At 36.1% G+C, this 18956-nt stretch overlaps 1 protein-coding gene and 1 pseudogene across 7 annotated transcripts in view; one reads left to right on the forward strand and one right to left on the reverse strand.

Annotated features, from left to right (window-relative positions):
• The window catches only part of LOC118021245, a 25293-nt pseudogene extending 14473 nt beyond the window's left edge, over window positions 1–10820 (reverse strand).
• Window positions 1–18956, forward strand: part of BBS9 (Bardet-Biedl syndrome 9) — a 453139-nt gene that overhangs the window by 263455 nt on the left and 170728 nt on the right. The gene's annotated exons all lie outside the window — the stretch shown is intronic.

The following is an 18956-nucleotide window of genomic DNA, read 5'->3' on the forward strand; positions in this document are numbered from 1 at the left end:
TCTTTCTTTCTTTCTTTCTTTCTTTCTTTCTTTCTTTCTTTCTTTCTCTCTCTCTCTTTCTTTCTTTCTCTCTCTCTTTCTTTTCTTTCTTTCTTTCTTTCTTTCTTTCTTTCTTTCTTTCTTTCTTTTTCTTTGTCTTCTTTTTTTTAAAATAGAAATGTTTCATGGAAACTTTTCCTGTGAACCCTCTTCAAGAGATTTATGCAGATTATAAAGTCAAAAGATGGGTCATCCCAGACTTTTCTTTCCAAGCAGAGAGGCCAAAACATAATTTTAGCAGGTATTGGTAAAAATTGAGAAGTATTTTGTGTATGCTGGGATTCTTGCCAACATCTGTGTTTGCAACTCCCAAGACAGGTCTAAGGTGAAAGTTTTTCCTTACTGCCCTCAGAAGATTGTTGAAACAAGCCTGCCACGGTTCTTTTCCATTGCATCTGTGTTACTAAGGCCTCATTAGACACTGTTTTGTGGAATCTTGGGCCAACACAAATTGATTTACTTTTCACCGAAAGAGCTTCATGCTGAATGTTGACTGCAGGTGCGTTTTAGGGGGAAGAGGTAAACGACTAAAAACAGGGAAATTGGTAGGTAGACAAAGCAGGTGTAAGTCATTTGAGTATTTACCAACAAACTGAAAAAGTGCTTTAATTTGGTAGGGTTTTCTTTTTTTTTTTTCCTTCTTAATGTAACAAATGATTCCACATAATGTGAGTCCAGTTAGGTACATCTAAAGAATTTACAAGATTGAAGATAGATCTTTGAGTTTGTTTAGAAGAGTTGAGAAGAGATTTACCTCTTAGAGGGTACAAAATAAACACTTAAAAATGTTACCTCTAACATACCATAATCAACTATTGCATGTATAGCCACTTACTGATATGTGAGCATGGTGATCCTTGGTGTGTATGTTTGTAAACTATATCCCTTTTATTAGATAAGGAATATTCTCATTTATCCATAGAAATACGTAAACCTCCATGAGGACATTTTAAACCAGATATATATAGCAAAGACCTGAGCATTCTTTATTGATCATTTAGTGCAGAACACCAGAGAATGTTCCAGCAGAGTGCAGCAAAAGCCAGTTATTGCAAAATGTACTCTAGTCTTTCCTTAGTCAGTCTGGACTGTGGAGACAGAGGAATTTCAGACTCAAAAAATGATGAAAACAAACAATAGAGATCCTTAAACAGTATCCTGCTCCCCCATCCTAAGTGTAGGCCCCAACCAAGAAAAACTTTCTCTAATTTACTCAGCAATACTGAACTTGAAGAAAGGACATAGTGGTAGCTGAGGATAACCATAAAAGTTAGCATGGCATAATTTTACTCTCTTTAAAAAAAAAAAAGCTTTTAAAAAAGCCACAAGTACTACATATCAGAATTCTTTGTCAGGAAATATACGTAAGAGAAGGAAATGAAAAGAAAAATTATCCTAATTCTACCACCCAGGAAGAAATCATATTTTCAGTTTAGTATATATCCTTTCAGATTTTGAATGTGTTGTAGTGTGTGTAAATATAAATAAAAATAAAAATATTTAAAAATAGGGTCATAAGGTACATGTTGCTTAGAAAGTTAATTTTTCCTTGTAAAAATAAATCATTAACATGTTCCATGTCAATATATATAGTTATAGCTACTATAGCTTATAATAAATACAGTTACTCTAGCTGCTAATTTCAGTAACAATTGTAAGGTATGTTTCTGCCTTTCAAAAAATGTGGCATATTGTTTCATAGTAACATGTAAGTAATTCATTTCACTTTGTGAATAAATATTATTCTGATGCAGACCACTGTATATTTGATGTGTACCACAAAGAATAAATATTTACTTTTGCAGATTAGCTGATTTTTCTTTCTGTTGGTGATTTACTTTAAGCTTCTCATTCTAACTTTTGGCCATTGTTAGAGAGAGTGATATTTTTCACTAGAATGTGATTACATAGTGATAATACCTTAAATTTGATGATTTTTAAAGTATTGGTTAAGTAGCAAAATAGATGCCCAAATTTCCTTGCTTTCTGTCTACCAAATTTCCATTACTTTTGATTGTCCTACTTAAATTCCTACTTTGAAAGAAGACTACCTTATGTTCAGTATAGTTTAAAGAAGCATAAAATTGTATTTGGCTTTCTGCAAAGAGAAAAGAGCAAGTAAGCTAAAAAAAAAAAAAAAGACATAATTAGTAAATGCTAACTATCCAGTTTGTATACGAGCACACCTATTTGAATTATGTCTGGCATATGAATATTCCTGAAGGAATCCTAACTAGGAGAGAAGTTGGGGTGACCCAAGTCAAGGACCCTCCCATCACAAGCCAATGCCACTTCCCCAAAAGGCTAGGGCAGTGGTCCCAATGAGTGCCTGGGATCCTGATACTTGCTGATTCAGGGGCAGGGAGATCAGCAAATTAGGAAACTGTAGCCAGGTTAGAGAGATTATGGAAGCCACCCACCGAGGGCCTGACCATTTAGCAGGCCTGGCTGTTGTAGAAGACTGGCTGCAAAAGCACAAGTGTGGGTCTGGCTCCATTGCAGACAACATCTGCCTCTACTACTGGGCCTGTAGGAACACAGAAGGGGAGGCATTCAGACTCAGGGCCCATGGGCACACCCTGCTTCTGGTAATTAGCAGGGGCCAAGATTAAGGGGCTCTTCTATATGGTTTGTGAAGAATATACAAACAGAAAACAAAAGCATAGAAATATCTTGCATTATTTTAGCAACACCGTTCAAAGTCGGGTAAACTTCAAAAATTGTAGATGTCCTGGGAAATAAATTAAAGGGCTAGGGATAGTCACTTTACAAGAATGAATATATCAGGACATTTAGAAACCAACTTTAGTTTGTGTTCTTACTTCAAAGCTGAAAGGAAGTTTTCATGACTAGTGAAGACTCCCTTAAAAAATCTTGTAATTGGGGTAAGCGGGCACTAGGGGGCAGCCACGACTTGGTTAAAATTACATCTCTGCACAGTATTTTCTCTGGTGGGAAGGTTAAAAGGACCACTTTTCTTTCTTTTTGAACTAAAGCAAATAAAATAAAGTTCGAAAAGTTTACAAAACTTAGAATTAATTTCTTGATTTGGCTTAGAAGGTGCATTCTTTGACTTTTCAGCTACTCAGTAGCATTTTTTTTGCTTCAGCGTCCAGCAATGGTCTGTCTTCCTCTGACTTGACTTTACCTGATGATGACTTTCGTTTCTCTAGAAACTACACACATACACCATGAATATGTATTATTTTTGTTTTAAAATTCTTTTGAAGAAAAAGTGGTTATATATGGAGGAACAGAAGAAACTCCTTGGCTTATCACTTCAAAAGACTAGAGAGAGGATTGCTCTCTGTTATTATAAAGAAGAGAACCACCCCTTTTCCAAAGCGCAGTTTTCTGCTTCCAGCTTGATGCTATTTGAAATGTACAATGGCAATCTTTCAGTAGTTTTAAAATTTGCCTAGGTTTGGATCTAGAGGGGATACTTAGAGATTTCATTTATTTATTTGACCCAGAGAGAGAGAGAGCGAGAGCAGGAACACAAGCAGGAGGAGTGGGAGAGGGAGAATCAGGCTTCCCGCCAAGCAGGAAGCCCGATGCGGGGCTCGATCCAAGGGATCATGACCTGAGCCCAAGGCAGATGTTTAATGACTGTGCCACCCAGGTGCCCCTAGAGGGGATATTTAGAAATACAGATTCCTGAGCCGCACTCTAGATTCACTGAATTTTAAGGGACAAGGGATGGTTTTTAAAGGTTCCTTGGTGATTTTGTGCAAAGTCCAGAAATATGTCTGGCAACTTTTTTTTTATGTAGCGTGTGAGAACTATACTAGTAAGAAAATTCCTCAGAACTAACTTCTCAAAAAGTTTAAAATATTGGAAACACATATTTAGAAATACCCACAAATAGTTCATGTAATACGGTTTTAAGCAGAGATTTTAACACAGTTTTGTAAAAAAATTTAGTATTAGGCCACATTTTAATGAAATTTCTTATTTGGGAGTTTCTTCACATAAATGGCTATAAAATATAAGATTTGTTTTTTTTATTTTGGAAATGGAAATTTAATTTCTCACTTAGCTTTAGCTGCCATTCAAGGAAGATGTAGAATGCCACAGTAATAGAAGTTCCTTTTTATAACTTGACTTAGAGATTTGATCCCTCTGAGAGTAACATGTGCAAGTGGATATTCACCATCATATTTTGTGAAAAACAAAATATCATTTATGCTTTATTTCGTATAAAATTAATATTTTACAAATGTTCATTAATCTCTCCTCTAAACTATGAAATAAGGGGGAAAATCACATTCCAGTTTACAGACAGGAAACTGAGCAATGAGGAGGAAAAGCCTTTATTTAAGGACATTCTAACGTACTGTAAACACACAGAATACTAGATTATTTTGATTTCCATGTCATTTTGTTATCCGCCATTCTGGTATAATTGGAGAAGTTCTGGCCAACTGATGGATGACTTGTAGAAATGGATGCCAGCTTGCCTGGCAGGTCTCCCCTCCTCCAAAGGCTCAGCATGAAAAGGTACTGTCATGAGGGGAGCTAGAAGAAGCAGGGGATTAGAAATCTCTTCTGGGACCTACACAAGCCAACTTGACACTGCCTTAATGAAGTACCAAGCAGGCCTCACTGTATTTTATTTTAGTGCTGAGCTTCCGGTAACTAAGCCAATGTCTTTGTCACTTGCTCATGAGATCCAGCTTGACCTTTCAGTGACAACCCTGTTAAGAGAGAAAAAAACCGAAGAAAGCACAGACACTTAAACTATGAATTAGTTCTTCTAAATAAATGGGGATCTAATTTTTTACATTAAAAGAAAACAAAAAAGAAGACTGGCTTTGAGTAACATTTATCAAATTTAGACTAAAATAAACCTAGAGGCTTATAAGGTTCAGTTTGTGGAGTAAAATATTGGCATGAGGAGAATGGAAACATTGCATGTAGGAAAGTGTACGGTAGTAGAATTAGAGAAGGAAAAATCACTAGTCATGACCCGATGTTACTACGGCCACACCAGCTTACTTATAATAGGAATTCAGTGTGTTATAACAAAGAGGGTTCTGTAAATGCACCATGATAAAATGGCTAATACTCGTAATTGCTGCTATTTTTTGAGTACTTACTGTGTGCCAGCTAGTGCTAAGTACTTTACTTATATTATCTCAATTATTTTTAAGGGTTCTTTTGCACAGAGGGACTCTACAGTTTTTTTGCTTCCAATATTTTAATACTTTTAAAAGGCATTTCTTTATGTAAACATTTCCCTGTGGATTTGGGATTTTAGGAAATAAATGGGAAAATATTAGCTAACCTTATACAAGAGAGAATGATGATATTGAGCACATGATATAAACTCTCCCCAGAGTTCCCAAACTGTGATCCAAGGAATATGCCTTTGGGAGATATTTATAGGTGTTTTGTGAAAAATGAGTTTTAAAACCTGCATTCTATCTTCCTGTTGGGGGTTCACTAAGCCACATTGGATTGCTAGGTTCTGAGAAGTTCTGCTTTAAAGAAACTTAAAAAAAAAAAAACACAAAACAACCTGTGTTTAATATTTCCCTAATTTATCTAAGCACAGAACACTGTGTGTTGGGACCCAGGGGCAGGCACAATCCATGTGTACCTGGTTGGTGTTGGGAGACAATTCTGCACAGTGTGTCATGTTTCTGCATGTCTTGTGATCAGAGGCACTGCCTGCTCTGGACTATCTTTTTAAGGATATTTTTAGCAAGGAATAGCCTTGGATGATAGAGATAGTAGCTCCCTTCAGAACAAGGCATAGGTTATTTATTGTGTAATATAATAAAGATAAGTACTCCTTCCATGTGAACTTACTGATCATTATAAGAGATTCAGGTTCCCTGAGCTCTGGGTTCTTCTGCTGTAACCCAGCCCACCACATGTATAGATGTCACCTTGGCTTTTTTTGTATCACTCGTGGTAATTTGGGCTTGGGGAACGAGCACAGATGCTGACATTCTGGCTTTTGCTGTTACTTTAAGTAATAAAATCCTTTGCCTTTGGTTAGGAGTCTTTTTTTTTTTTTTTTAAGATTTTATTTATTTGAGAGAGAGACAGAAAGAGGATGCAAGCGAGAGAGAGCACGAGCAAGGGGAGGGGCAGTGGGAGAGGGAGAAGCAGGCTCCCGGCTGAGCAGGGAGCCCGACTCGGGGCTTGATCCCGGGACCCTGAGATCACGAACTGCAGAAAGCAGACACCCAACCAACTGAGCCACCCAGGCGCTGCTCTGGTTAAGAGTCTTGAGTCTTCTGCACACATTTATGAAATGATGGCAGATTAACTTGTTAGTTTGCATGTAGTGTAAAATCTTAGACTCTTCATGATTCTCCACAGTTAGGAAATACTGAAATATGTCCTTAGAGGTAAGTGGATCTACTTTTGGCTGAGTAGACTGGGGTGGGCTGGGGTGGAGTGGCTGGGGGAAGGCTACAAGGAATGTTAAAAAATAGAGTTTTAACTACGTATGTCTCCAGAATGCAAGCACCTTCCTAAGGTTCTAGAATATTGAATCTCCTTGCAATTTTGTCTTTTTTTTTTTTTAAAGATTTTATTTATTTATTTCAGAGAGAGAGAATGAGAGAGAGCACATGAGAGGGGGGAGGGGCAGAGGGAGAAGCAGACTCCCTGCCGAGCAGGGAGCCTGATGCGGGACTCGATCCAGGGACTCCAGGATCATGACCTGAGCCGAAGGCAGTCGCTTAACCAACTGAGCCAGCCAGGCGCCCCTCCTTGCAATTTTGTACCTGAGACAATTAACCTCAGTTCTTGTTGCTTTCAAGTTTTATTTACTAGACGCTATCATATTTTGCTATTGTTCTTTTTTTTGTATTTTATTTTTCCAGGTGTAGAATTTGTATTTATATAATGAAACACAAAGTACTAGTGGGTCATTAGTACTACAGCCCTTGTAGATTTAAGGAAATGAAGGAAATGCACATTTACTGAGCACATATTGTATACCTGACACTCTGCCAGCCACATTACATGGGTTTTCTAATATAATCTTTCATATCACTCAGGATTTGGGTATTATTATACTCATTTTATGTGTGAAAACACTTGGGGCTCTCTGAGGTGGTTGTTATAGTTTCCATAGCTAGCATTTATAGAGCACTTACTGAATACCAGCTACTATGCTAAACATAGCATATTTTCTTATTTAATCCTCATACGACCATGAAATAGTTATTATTATTTTATGTGTGAAGAAACTGAGGACCGAAGGGTGAAGTGATCTCACCCAGGTCACATAATTAGCAGAGCTATGATATGAATGCAGGTATGTATATAAGTTTGATATCAGGTCACTCCCCAACCCTTGACCTGAGGTTTTAGGAAGATAATGGTACTATATGGTTTGAGCTTAGGGTGACTATGTAGTTATACTCCAAACTAGACATTTTGGAGAGGAGAGAGGGGCAAAATTAATAGTTGCACCAGGATAGCAAGTGTAAGCCTAGACTGTCATGGAAAAGCAGGGTGTGCAGTCATTCTACCATGTGCAAAATACATAAGTAAATACTAGGATAGATTGCAGTTATATTTGCACTGCTGATTTTTGACAGCATGGGATATTATCTTACTTTGGGTCAATATGTTGAATTCAAATAGTTTTAAATATTTTATTGTGCTTTTAAAAGTGTTTTATTGCCAAGGTAGATCCACCCTTATTGACAGTTCCAATACAGATAAAATGGATTACTGCATATCCTTTTCTCACACCTCACTGTTTTATGGGTTTCCAGAATTTAGTGCAGCCCAAAGTAGAGGGAGTATTTATGGCATTTTTAAAGCAGATCATGAGAGAATTACTTCCCTCTGTCTCCCTCCACTCCCTCAAACTGAGGAACATGATTGACTTGGTTTTATAGGGTCCATATTTCTCTTCTAAATGAAACCCATCTGAGGATGGAAAACTGCAATCCTTTCTTGTCCTCCCAATGTCAACTGACAAAGGATAAAACTTTGTTTTCCTTGACATCATTTTCAGTGGGAGTTAAAACAGAGAATAATACTTAATATACAGATCTGTAATAACTATGGTAGTTTTCTTGTGGCTTACACGTAGTTGTTTAATTAGGCTCTACAGGGTATTATAGTGGCTTTCAGTTGATTTTTCTCTATTGCACTACGTTAGATTTTTTGATAATGAGTGTTAGGCTAGCTTTGTAAATATGTTTTGTACATTTTTTCTATACTGAAGTATTTTTTTAAGATTTATTTATTTATTTTGGGGGGGCACAGAGAGGGAGAAGGAGGGGGAAAGAATCTCAAGCTGACTTCCTGCTGAGCATGGAGCCTGACACAGGGCTCCATCTCACCATCCTGAGATCACGACCTGAGCTAAAACCAAGACTCTGATGCTTAACTGACTGAGTCACTCAGGTGCCCCTATACTGAAGTATTTTTTTAAAGGTGTGAAATGATCCTCCTGTCAAATAAAGTAGTATTGGAATAGTATTGGAGATTAACAATAAGCTTTATCGTGTTAAAGATGAGGAGAAATGCTGGAAATAATTTCTCACTTTGTTCAGCCCAGAATTTCCCAAATTTAGATACTGAATGCTTGTGTGTGTGGGGGGGGGTGTGTGTGTGTAGCATCTATTAACTTTCTATAGAACACTAGAAGCACACTTTGGAATACATTGGCATAAGTGTATTTCTCCTTTTTAAAGAAAACGACACCTTTATTTGTTGTTATATCTCCTTTTCTTTACTAATTTAGTGTTGTCCTCGCCTGCTCACTTTTTTTGGGGGGGGTAGTTTTTGCCTTGGGATTTAAAAAAAAAATTCAACCAGAACGATTATTTATCGATAATAATTCATTATGCTCTGAATCTCTTAATTTTCCTTTTTCTGCCTACTGTGATTTCCATTGTTCCTTTCTCAAACTCTTTACTTGAATGTTTGCATCATTTATTTTTATTATTTAGAACACAGAAAGCATTTAAGGCTATGTATTTGTCTTTGAGTACAGCTTGGCCAACATACACATTTAAGTGTAGTGATGATGGGCTTGGTAAAAATATAGACTTAGGAGGCAGCAAGACTTTTATTAGGATCTTGCCACTTATTATCTCATGATCTTGAGCCTCAGTTTCTTCTATTGTAAAATGGGGCTATTAATAACTTACCTTTTAGGTTTAAGAAATGTAATTAAATTTTGTCTGTAGATTTCATAGCGTAGTACCTGAAAGGTAAATTGTTGACCAATAAGTGCCTATCTTTATTATTTTCATGATTTTACAAATACTGTATAATTTCCGTTTTGATTTCCCTTTGACACAGTAATTGTATGGTAGCTGTTTAGGAGAGTGATTTTACTTGCCAAATAGCAAAATTTAAAAGCATGAAGCTTTCTTAATTTTTAGTTGTTTTAGCTGACCAGAGCATTTAGCCAGTAAAATTTCACATAGTTAAACCTATATAAAAGCAAAGGATAGATCTGGATTTTGGTGGAGATCATTTTTGAAGGTCTCTCTCTCTCTCCTTACCCAGGTTTTCTTGTTCAGAGTCAGGGCCACATGTTCAATAGAAATCACTCCTGATATACGGTGGGTAGTTGACAAATATTCTTACTTTGCACTGCTTTGTAACTGAGCCTCTTTTTGTGTGCGTTCAAGAGGGTTAACATTGAAATATGAGAAAAGAGCAAATCAAGTACCATTTGCTAGCTACTATGTCAACCAGAAAGCCCCTAGGGCTACGTTTGTTCTTGTTAAGATCCCCAAAGAAAAAATATTGTATAATATCCCCAAGAAACCCATTCTAGTTTGTCCATCACTTGTGTCTGGAATGTTTTCTTAAATTATTCTAAAAAAATCTTTATTTTGCAGAATTCCATTATGATGTGATTTTATAAATCTTGTTTCTTGCATGATAAACATGGGCGGATGGGGGGGGTCCATGGAAAGCTCGCTAATATCAAATTCAGGGTGTTCTTTTTGGTCGTTATGCCAAAGTATTAAAGTGCTAAGATGGCTTTGTTTCTTTTCTTGTTTTACAAGAAAGAATTTGGCAGGAAAATGCTCTTGGAAAATCAAATTTGTGTATTTTATTCAATATGGAGGATGATTTGAAATAAAAGTATCATTTTTAATTTGGCCTATAAGAGAGTTACTATAGGCATCTCTAAGCAAGTTTTTAAATAAACATGCTTTTCCTTTTTTCCAAGATATTTTCCCCCATTTGTACCATATGTGGAACATGATGTCCTTTGAATTTCCCCTGTAGGATTTGAGAGTTAAGGAGCCTTTTACCTGGTAGTATCCTCTTGTTTTCACTCTCTCTTAAGGCACTGATCTACTCTATAATTCAGACCCTCAGTTGAAAAGGAACTGACATATATGTGAATAAGAGGGGGCTTATGTATTCCCTGAGGCATGTTCCATCAATCACCTAGCCACTTTACCTAGAGACTGAAAACTGCATTATTTCCTTCAGAGCTCTGTGCTAGAAGACCCTTGACTTAGGAATATGGATAATGTGTGCTACAATTAACTTTCTTTATGTCTGTGTTATTTCTGTTCTTTGTTTTAATATATAGCATATAATTTTATACTAATTGCAGTTAAAATTTTGCATTTCCTGGCATCATGATAAGTCTTCTGTTAATGGGTACACATAGTTACATGAAAACACATGTATATTAATCAATAATTTACCTCATCTGTATAGTCTTTCCTCTGATACATCATTGGCAGAACACAGTTTGGCTGCGCAAAAGCAACAGTTGTTATCGATTTTGTATTCTTTTGGCAGAGTTGCAACAATTCTCCCATACCCTGGTCAGTAGAGATACTAGATGGATTGTTATACTGTACTTGCATTTGAAATTTCTTCCTCTGTTTTTACTCTGAGCATTTATTTTCCATCAGCTTGTAACATTCTAACATTGATTGGTGCAAGTAATGTATTATTCATGCCATTCTGGTTTCATTCCATTAGTGCTATCAGCATTAGTATTCAGTCTGAAGAGATACAATTATGTCAAGAGCTCTCTGTGTCAGCTTGTCCTGTTTTTGCATTTCTTTCACATTCATAGAAGCGTCTTCATTTGTATAGTGTATCTTTTTATTTTGTTGGTGCCAATTAGAATTAAGAAGCTAAAATAAGGCTGATGTAAATAATTTTTTAGTTTACAATAATCATTGTACCAAATTTGGAAAAATTAGAAATGTATAAGGAGGAAAATGAAATCATCCATAATTTTATCACCTTATTCACATATTGATCCAATGCCTTGCCTTCTTGTCTTTTTTTTTTTTTAAATAAATTTAAGTTCATGTTGTATATACAGTTTTGAATGCTGAGTTTTTCTTTAGCAATTATATGTAATAACGTTTTGGAAAACTTGATTTTTGATGTATTTATAATAATTTTTCATATTGTATCATTTTCAAACATTCTCAATTTTCAAACATTTGTATTTTTGCATGGTTTTATTTTTATCAATAGGAATGCATGTCCTTGTTCATAAATCTTTGATCATATATCCCTGAGTATTTCCTTAGGATAGATTTCTAGAAGTGAAATTATTGGGCCAAAAATTAAAACATTTAAAAAGCTCTTGATTCATGCTGCCAGACAACTTTCCAAAAACACTAAACCATTATCTCCTGCTTGGTCAAAAAAATCACAGTCTTCCTTTTACTTATGTTGCTATAGCCATTTTTTTTTAAGTTTTTTAAAATTTATTTAAGTAATCACTATACCCAGTGTGGGGCTCGAACTCATGACCCCGAGATGTACAGTCACATGCTCTTCTGACCGAGCCAGCCAGGCACACCTCCTGTAGTCATTTTTGATGTAAGATTGTCTATCTCTGTCTTTTCAGTAATATATTCATTAAAATAGACAAATTAAGACATCATTAGATTGCTAAAATAACCAATGATGGAGAGCTTCCTAATGCTAAGAACTGCCTGACATGTTGGTGTACCATCTTTTCTTGTCATGTAATTTTTGATGACTTAAACTGCTAGACCCTAACTAAATGCATGAATAGAAATATAGTGTGGGTCTGAGCATTCAGGCAGATAATGACAGTTCTGTTCATCTGATGTGGGAAAGTGAGAGCTGCTGTCTACTGCTTCCGGAATACTAACTGAGATTTTACTGTGTTTTAACCTAGTTCATAGAACCATTTAGTGACCTAGTTTTTTATTTATAAATATGTCAAAATCAGTAGAAAGTCTGGTAATCAAATCAAAAGAGGTTACATTTGAAATAACATACCTGCTCATTTACTTATTGGATCTTAAGTAATGGGGTCCAAAATGTACAGTGACATAATATTATATGAATTTGAAGTAATTCTGTGGCTTTGACCTCATAAGATATGCAGAAAATACTAAATTCAAGGGAAATGTTTCAATTAGAGTGTTGTGCCTTTATTACTTCTTTTTAGCCTCTATCAAGTCATTTTAAGATATATTAGGAAATCTTACATCTTCTGTAAAGACTATGTGAAATGAATAATAATTTCTGTTCCTCTGACCAAGCTGGTGGGAACACTGTTTTTACTGCATGATAAAGTAACCCTAAAATCTGGGTATAATATAAAGACTGTATTTTGGGAAGGTCATTGTTGGCACTTTTTCTACTGTAATATACTTCTTTCGGTCTGGCATTGTTAGACTTCTTATTGATGGTGAAGGGAAAGAAGCTCTGGAATTATCAAGATACTTGGGGTCATTTAAAGATCTGTCTGTAATATTCATTGGCTTTATGACCTTTGTCAAGTTCTTGATACTTTCTAAGCCTCGATTTTCTCTTCTATTAATAAGGGACATCATTATCTCAAATATTTAAGGGAATTATGAATGAAATACTCCATTTGTAGAAGATCCTTAGCAAAAGTTTGTCCCTTTCTTGTTCTTACATGTATAATATGTCGAAGGTTAGGGCTAGACCAAAGACTCTGTTGAGAAGAACCAAACCATTAAGCATGTATCATGTAGCACTCAGAAAAATAATACCTTCAAAATGTTTTTGTTCTTTCTCTGAAATACAGATGCAACAGTACATACTGAATTAAATGTCAAGGTTAGGGGCACCTGGGTGGCTCAGTCGGTTAAGTGTGTGCCTTTGGCTCAGGTCATGATCCCAGGGTCCTGGGATCAAGTCCCATGTCAGGCTCCTTGCTGAGGAGCTTCTCTCTCTGCCTGCCCCTCCCCCTGCTTGTGCTCTTTCTCCCTCCCTCTCTCGCTCTCTGACAAATAATAAAGATCTTAAAAAAATAAAAAATACATATCTTAAATGTCAAGGTTAAGATATAGGTTGACAACATCCTGTGTTTGCAGCTGTTGGAACCAGTTTGCACAATTTGTAGGAGTTGTAATTATAAATATGTTACTCACAAAATAGCAGTGCCTGTTCATTATGCAGGTATATCTTCCATAAAAGCCATTAAATTGGTTCCAAGAGGATTTATGTGCTTTCTATGACACTGAGTTTTCTTTGTGATGTGTGAAAACTTTAGGGCTCAGAATTATCAATGCGATAATTGTGTGTGAAGCAAGGGTACCGTGAAGAGTTATCAGGGCATTCTTTGCGGCCAGAGGTGGTACCAGGTGTTCACTTGGGGCAAGCATCCTTAGTCCTATGACCTTCAGCAGCCTTCTCCAGTTCTTTGATATGAAGAGATAACATATTTGCAGTGTTTGTATGGAAAGTGCTGGGCAAGCACAGCTTCAAGATGAGTCAACCTCCGAACTTCCCAGTAGTTTGCCACACTGAAGCTGGAGCCACTACAGTTTGGAGTTGTCTGATTTAAGTAAGAATTTTTGGTTTGCCATCACCTACTATCTTCCTGCTACTTAACTCTTCCCTGAATCTTAGAGATGTGGGAATCCTATGACAAAAGCATATGGCCAACTGCTATTACTCTTGATATGAACTTAGATCATATTTTCGCATGCATGAAATAAGTATGTTATAGTGTACTTGAAGAAAGCTGCCCAGTGGTTAAAAAAACCTTACTTTGTTACTATTAATGATCGATGTAACATTCTTTTGATCAGTGTACCAACTTTGAATCATCTAACATCTAACTTCAGATAATCATTGTTCAGAAAGTTAGTGCTTTAAGGATTTTATAATTGACATTTATAATTACATAATTTATAATCTCAAACTCTCATACTAGAAATAATGAATAAAAACAGTTGGTTTTTTTTAAGCCCAAACCATTAGATCCACTGAAATTATTTAAAATCTATTCATTTAAGACTCTGATCCACTGCTAACTCCTGATTTGCCATCACAGCTTTTTAGGCCCACCTTGATTACAGCATTTATGACATTGCATTGCAATTGTTTGATTACATGTCTGTGTTGTTAACAAAGCTGTGAGCTGTTTAAGGGGAGAGGGTCTGTCTTCTTCAGTGATATCCCTGCTTTAGTACATGTCCCCATTGTTAATAAGTGCCAGATAAATGTGTTTAAAATGGTCATGAAATGACTTAAACATGGAATACAATATAAAACGCTCAAGCATTAGTGATCTGAGATCATTTTTAGTGACTTGACTGATAATTGTGGCATGATTTATTTAACAGAATTTTGGTGGGTGATATTTATGCATGAGTAAGGAAATTTTAGTAGATGATTAAAAATATCAGGAATTAAATAAAGAACAGAGAAACAACCTATGGCTTTACATGTTGATTGGACCAGCCTTCTGGAAGCCATCTCTGTCCATCACAGTCTTGTCTCTCCTTCAGGCCAATCACAAACATTTAATTCTTGCCTAGAAGGATACTTAGAAAGCACCTAACATCATTTTTGTTGAGGTAAACTGAGTTAGGATAAACTGAAACTTGGTTTGGCATGACCCTTAATGTCAGAGTAAGGCTTGCATGTTGTGACCTCTTAGTTCCCACCGCACTCTTCTTCCAAGCAGAGGCTTGAACCTGTTCATTGAACAAAGCCAGGTGCTGTATCAGGTTAACTCTGGGGAATTTTGAGTGAATACACGTGAATGTTTGTCAAACTATTAGTATTAATTGCCAAATTTCAGAGAATCATCAGTGTTATCTATGAGACTTCCAATTTCTTTGGGAAAATTCTTTTGAATTTCACATTAATTCTTTAGCTAGAAACACTGATTTATATTGAGGATTACTGCACACAAGAAGTGACAGCTTCTTAGATAATGGTGTTCATATGTTTTTGGTCTATCTTTAGGTATAGCTTTTGTACTTTAACAGGTAATTCATTCAGTATTTTTGCTGGCATGGTGTTAGGTTCTGAAATACAGAAATGGAAAAGACATAGACTCTCTTCTTTAGCAATTCTGATCTGCAGGCAAAAACAAACAAATGAAAAGTACATTGCAGTATCTTGTGATAAGAGCCACAGTAAAAGTTTTGTGGTTTTTTTGTTTTTTCAATATCACAGAACTAAACTGATTGGCTATCCATATTCAGAAAGTTCAGTTGGATCCTTACCTTCACCATAAACAAAAATAAATTCGAAGGGAACTAAATACTTAGATATAAAATGTATAGCTTTTATAAGAGAAGAGAGAAGTACATCTTTATAACATCAGGGTTGGGAAGGATTTTCTAAAGAAGCTGCAAAAAGCTCACCGAGTCCTTAAAAGATCGATAAATTTGATTTATATTAAAACAGAAAATTTTTGTACAACAAACGAAACTATGAACAAAATTAAGATGAAATTTTTTTAGTTAATTCTACCAACAAAGGAGTATGTAAAGAACTACATAAAAATAGAAAAATGTGCAGTGGGTATGTGAAGAAAATTCCAAAAGAGGAAATGTAAGTAGCCAAAAAAACATATAAACAGATGCTTAGCCTTGGTAGTAATCAAAGATATGTAAATTAAAACCACAGTGAAATTCCATTTCATACATATCAAACTGAAAAAGATTTAAAAGTTCTGATAGGATGAAGTGTTGGCAAATACATGGTTGTTTATAAATCACCTCAAAGCTTAAAAGCCCTGTTTTCATTCTTGGTTGTCCATCTACCAAAACACCAGTAGAGTGTTCAAAACCCTTTGAGCATCTACCAAATGTTATGAACTAAGGTCATAAGCGTCTTCTTCAGAGACTCTAATCAGAGAACTTTCCATATACTGCTGGTAGGAGTACAAATTGCTATAATATTTAGAGAGCACTTAAAATGATTTAATATGTCAACATTTAAAACAATCTCAAAAATACAATGTTGAGAAAAATAGAACACAGAGGAATACCCATGGTGTGATTTTAGAGTTTAACAACATGCAAAAAGATCAGACATATTGTTTAGGGATACATATATAGTAAAAGTATACAGACATTCTATTCAGGATACTGCTTACTTCCAGGGGAAGAGAGAGGGTGATATGATGGGAGCATGGCCCAGAAGGGGCTTTGGCTGTATCTAAACTGTTTAATTTCTTAAAAGAAATGGCAAATACAGGATAATTAAGATTTACAAATGCCAGGTGTTTGCTGTATTATTTTCTATACCACCTTGTGTATTTTAACTATTTCATTCTAAAAGGAAAGGGGGCAAATGCACAGTGGAGAACTCATTCTCTGAGGGAAGGTCCGGGAGGGCCCTCTGGAATAGATGACCTTTAAGCTGGTTTTGGAAAAGTGGTACAGTGTGTAGAAAGGCACGGGGTTATGAAATAGCATTTTGTGTTCAGGGACCTATATGCAGTTTATTTCTACACTTTTAGGACTGGGGTGTGGATGGAATGAGAAAACAGGAAGGTTATCAGAGCTAAGCCTAGACAATGAACCAGGAATCAGATCTTATGACAGTATTCATTTCTCAAAGCAAGTAAAATTTCTTGTACACTGCTCTTCTCTACTCCAGTTGGGACAGTCAGCTCATTGAGTGATGATGACTAGGGTCTCTGAAGAAGACTCTTATGACCTTAGTTCATAACATTTGGTAGATGCTCAAGGGGTTTTGAACACTCTACTGGTGTTTGGTAGATGGGCAACCAAGAATGAAAACAGGGCTTTTAAGCTTTGAGGCGATTTACAAACGACCAAGATACCTGTACTGTTGAGCAAGATTTATGGGCCATCCGGTCTGAAAGCCTCGAGCCTGCTCAGCTCTGAGAGTCATGCCTAGTTTTCTTTCCTGGGCTGGTGGGAAGGGCAGTTTCTTCTCTTACTGCCACTCACATGGCTCTGCCGTGCATTTTTTGGTTCCCTCTATCCCCACATGGTGGAGAGTTTCTATCAAGACAGGATGCTGTATTTTGTCAAATGCTTTTTCTGCATCTATTGAGAGGATCATATGGTTCTTGTTCTTTCTTTTATTAATGTGGTGTATCACATTGACTGATTTGTGGATGTTGAACCATCCTTGCATCCCAGGAATAAATTCCATTTGTTTGCGGTGAATAATCCTTTTAATGTACTGTTGCATACAGATAGTATCTTGGTGAGAATCCCATGTTCCTCAGGGATGTTGGTCTGCAATTCTCCTTTTTGATGAGGTCTTTGTCTGGTTGTGGGGTCAAGGTAATGCTGGTTTCATAGAATGAGTTTGGAAGTTTTCCTTCCAGTTTTATTTTTGAAACATTTTCAGAAGAATAGGTATTAATCGTTCTTTAAATGTTTTGTAGAATTCCACTGGGAGGCCATCTGGCCCTGGACTCTTGTTTGTTGGGAGGTTTTTGATTACTGATATAATTCCTTGCTGGTTATGGCTCTGTTCAAGTTTTCTATTTCTTCCTGTTTCAGTTTTGGTGGTTTATATGTTTCTATGAATGCATCCATTTCTTCCAGATTGCCTAATTTGTTGACATATAGTTGATCATAATATTCTTTTATAATTGTTTGTATTTCTTCGGTGTTGATTGTGATCTCTCCTCTTTCATTCATGATTTTATTTATTTGGGTCTTTTCTCTTTTCTTTTTGATAAGTCTGGCTAGGGGTTTATTGATCTTATTAATTCTTTCAAAGAACCAACTAGTCTTGTTCATCTGTTCTACTGTTTTTTTGATTTCTATATCATTGATTTCTGCTTTACTCTCTATTATTTCTCTCCTCCTGCTGGATTTAGACTTTATTTGCTATTCTCTTTCCAGCTCCTTTAGGTGTAAGGTTAGGTTGTATATTTGAGACTTTTCTTCTTTCTTGAGAAAGGCTTGTATTCCTATATACTTCCTTCTTAGGACCGCCTTTGCTGCATCTCACACATTCTGAACTGTCATGTTTTCATTTTCATTTCCTTCCATATTTTTTAAATTCTTCTTTAATTTCCTGGTTGACCCATTCAGTCTTTAGTAGGATACTCTTTAACCTCCATGTATTTGTGGTCCTTCCAAATTTTTTCTAGTAGTTGACTTCAAGTTTTAAAACACTGTGGTCTGAAAATATGCGAGGAATAATAGCAGTCTTTTTGTAGCAGTTGAGACCTGATTTGTGACCCAGTATGTGATCTGTTCTAGAGAATGTTCCATGTGCACTTGAGAAGAATATGTATTCTGCTTTAGGATGCTCTGAATATACCTGTTAAGTCCATCTAATCCAGTGTGTCATTCAAAGGCCTTGTTTCCTTGTTGGTCTTCTGCCTATATGATCTGTCCATTGCTGTGAGTGGGGTGTTAAAGTCCCCTACTATTACTGTATTATTATCCACGTGTTTAATTTTGTTATTAATTGGTTTATATAATTGGCTGCTCCCAAGTAGGGGCCTACATATTTACAACTGTTAGATCTTCTTGTTGGATAGACCCTTTTATTATGATATAGTGTCCTTCTTCATCTCTTGTTACAGTCTTTGGTTTAAAATTTAGTTTGTCTGATATAACGATTGCTACTCCAGCTTTCTTTTGATGTCCATTGGCATGATAAATGACTCTTTACCCCTTCACTTTCAATCTGGAGGTGTCTTTGGGTCTAAAATGAGTCTCTTATAAGCAGTGTATTGATGGGTC

Source organism: Mirounga leonina, unplaced genomic scaffold (genome assembly GCF_011800145.1).
Source record: "Mirounga leonina isolate KUSES-001 unplaced genomic scaffold, KU_Mleo_1.0 Mir_174, whole genome shotgun sequence".
NCBI lineage: Eukaryota > Metazoa > Chordata > Mammalia > Carnivora > Phocidae > Mirounga > Mirounga leonina.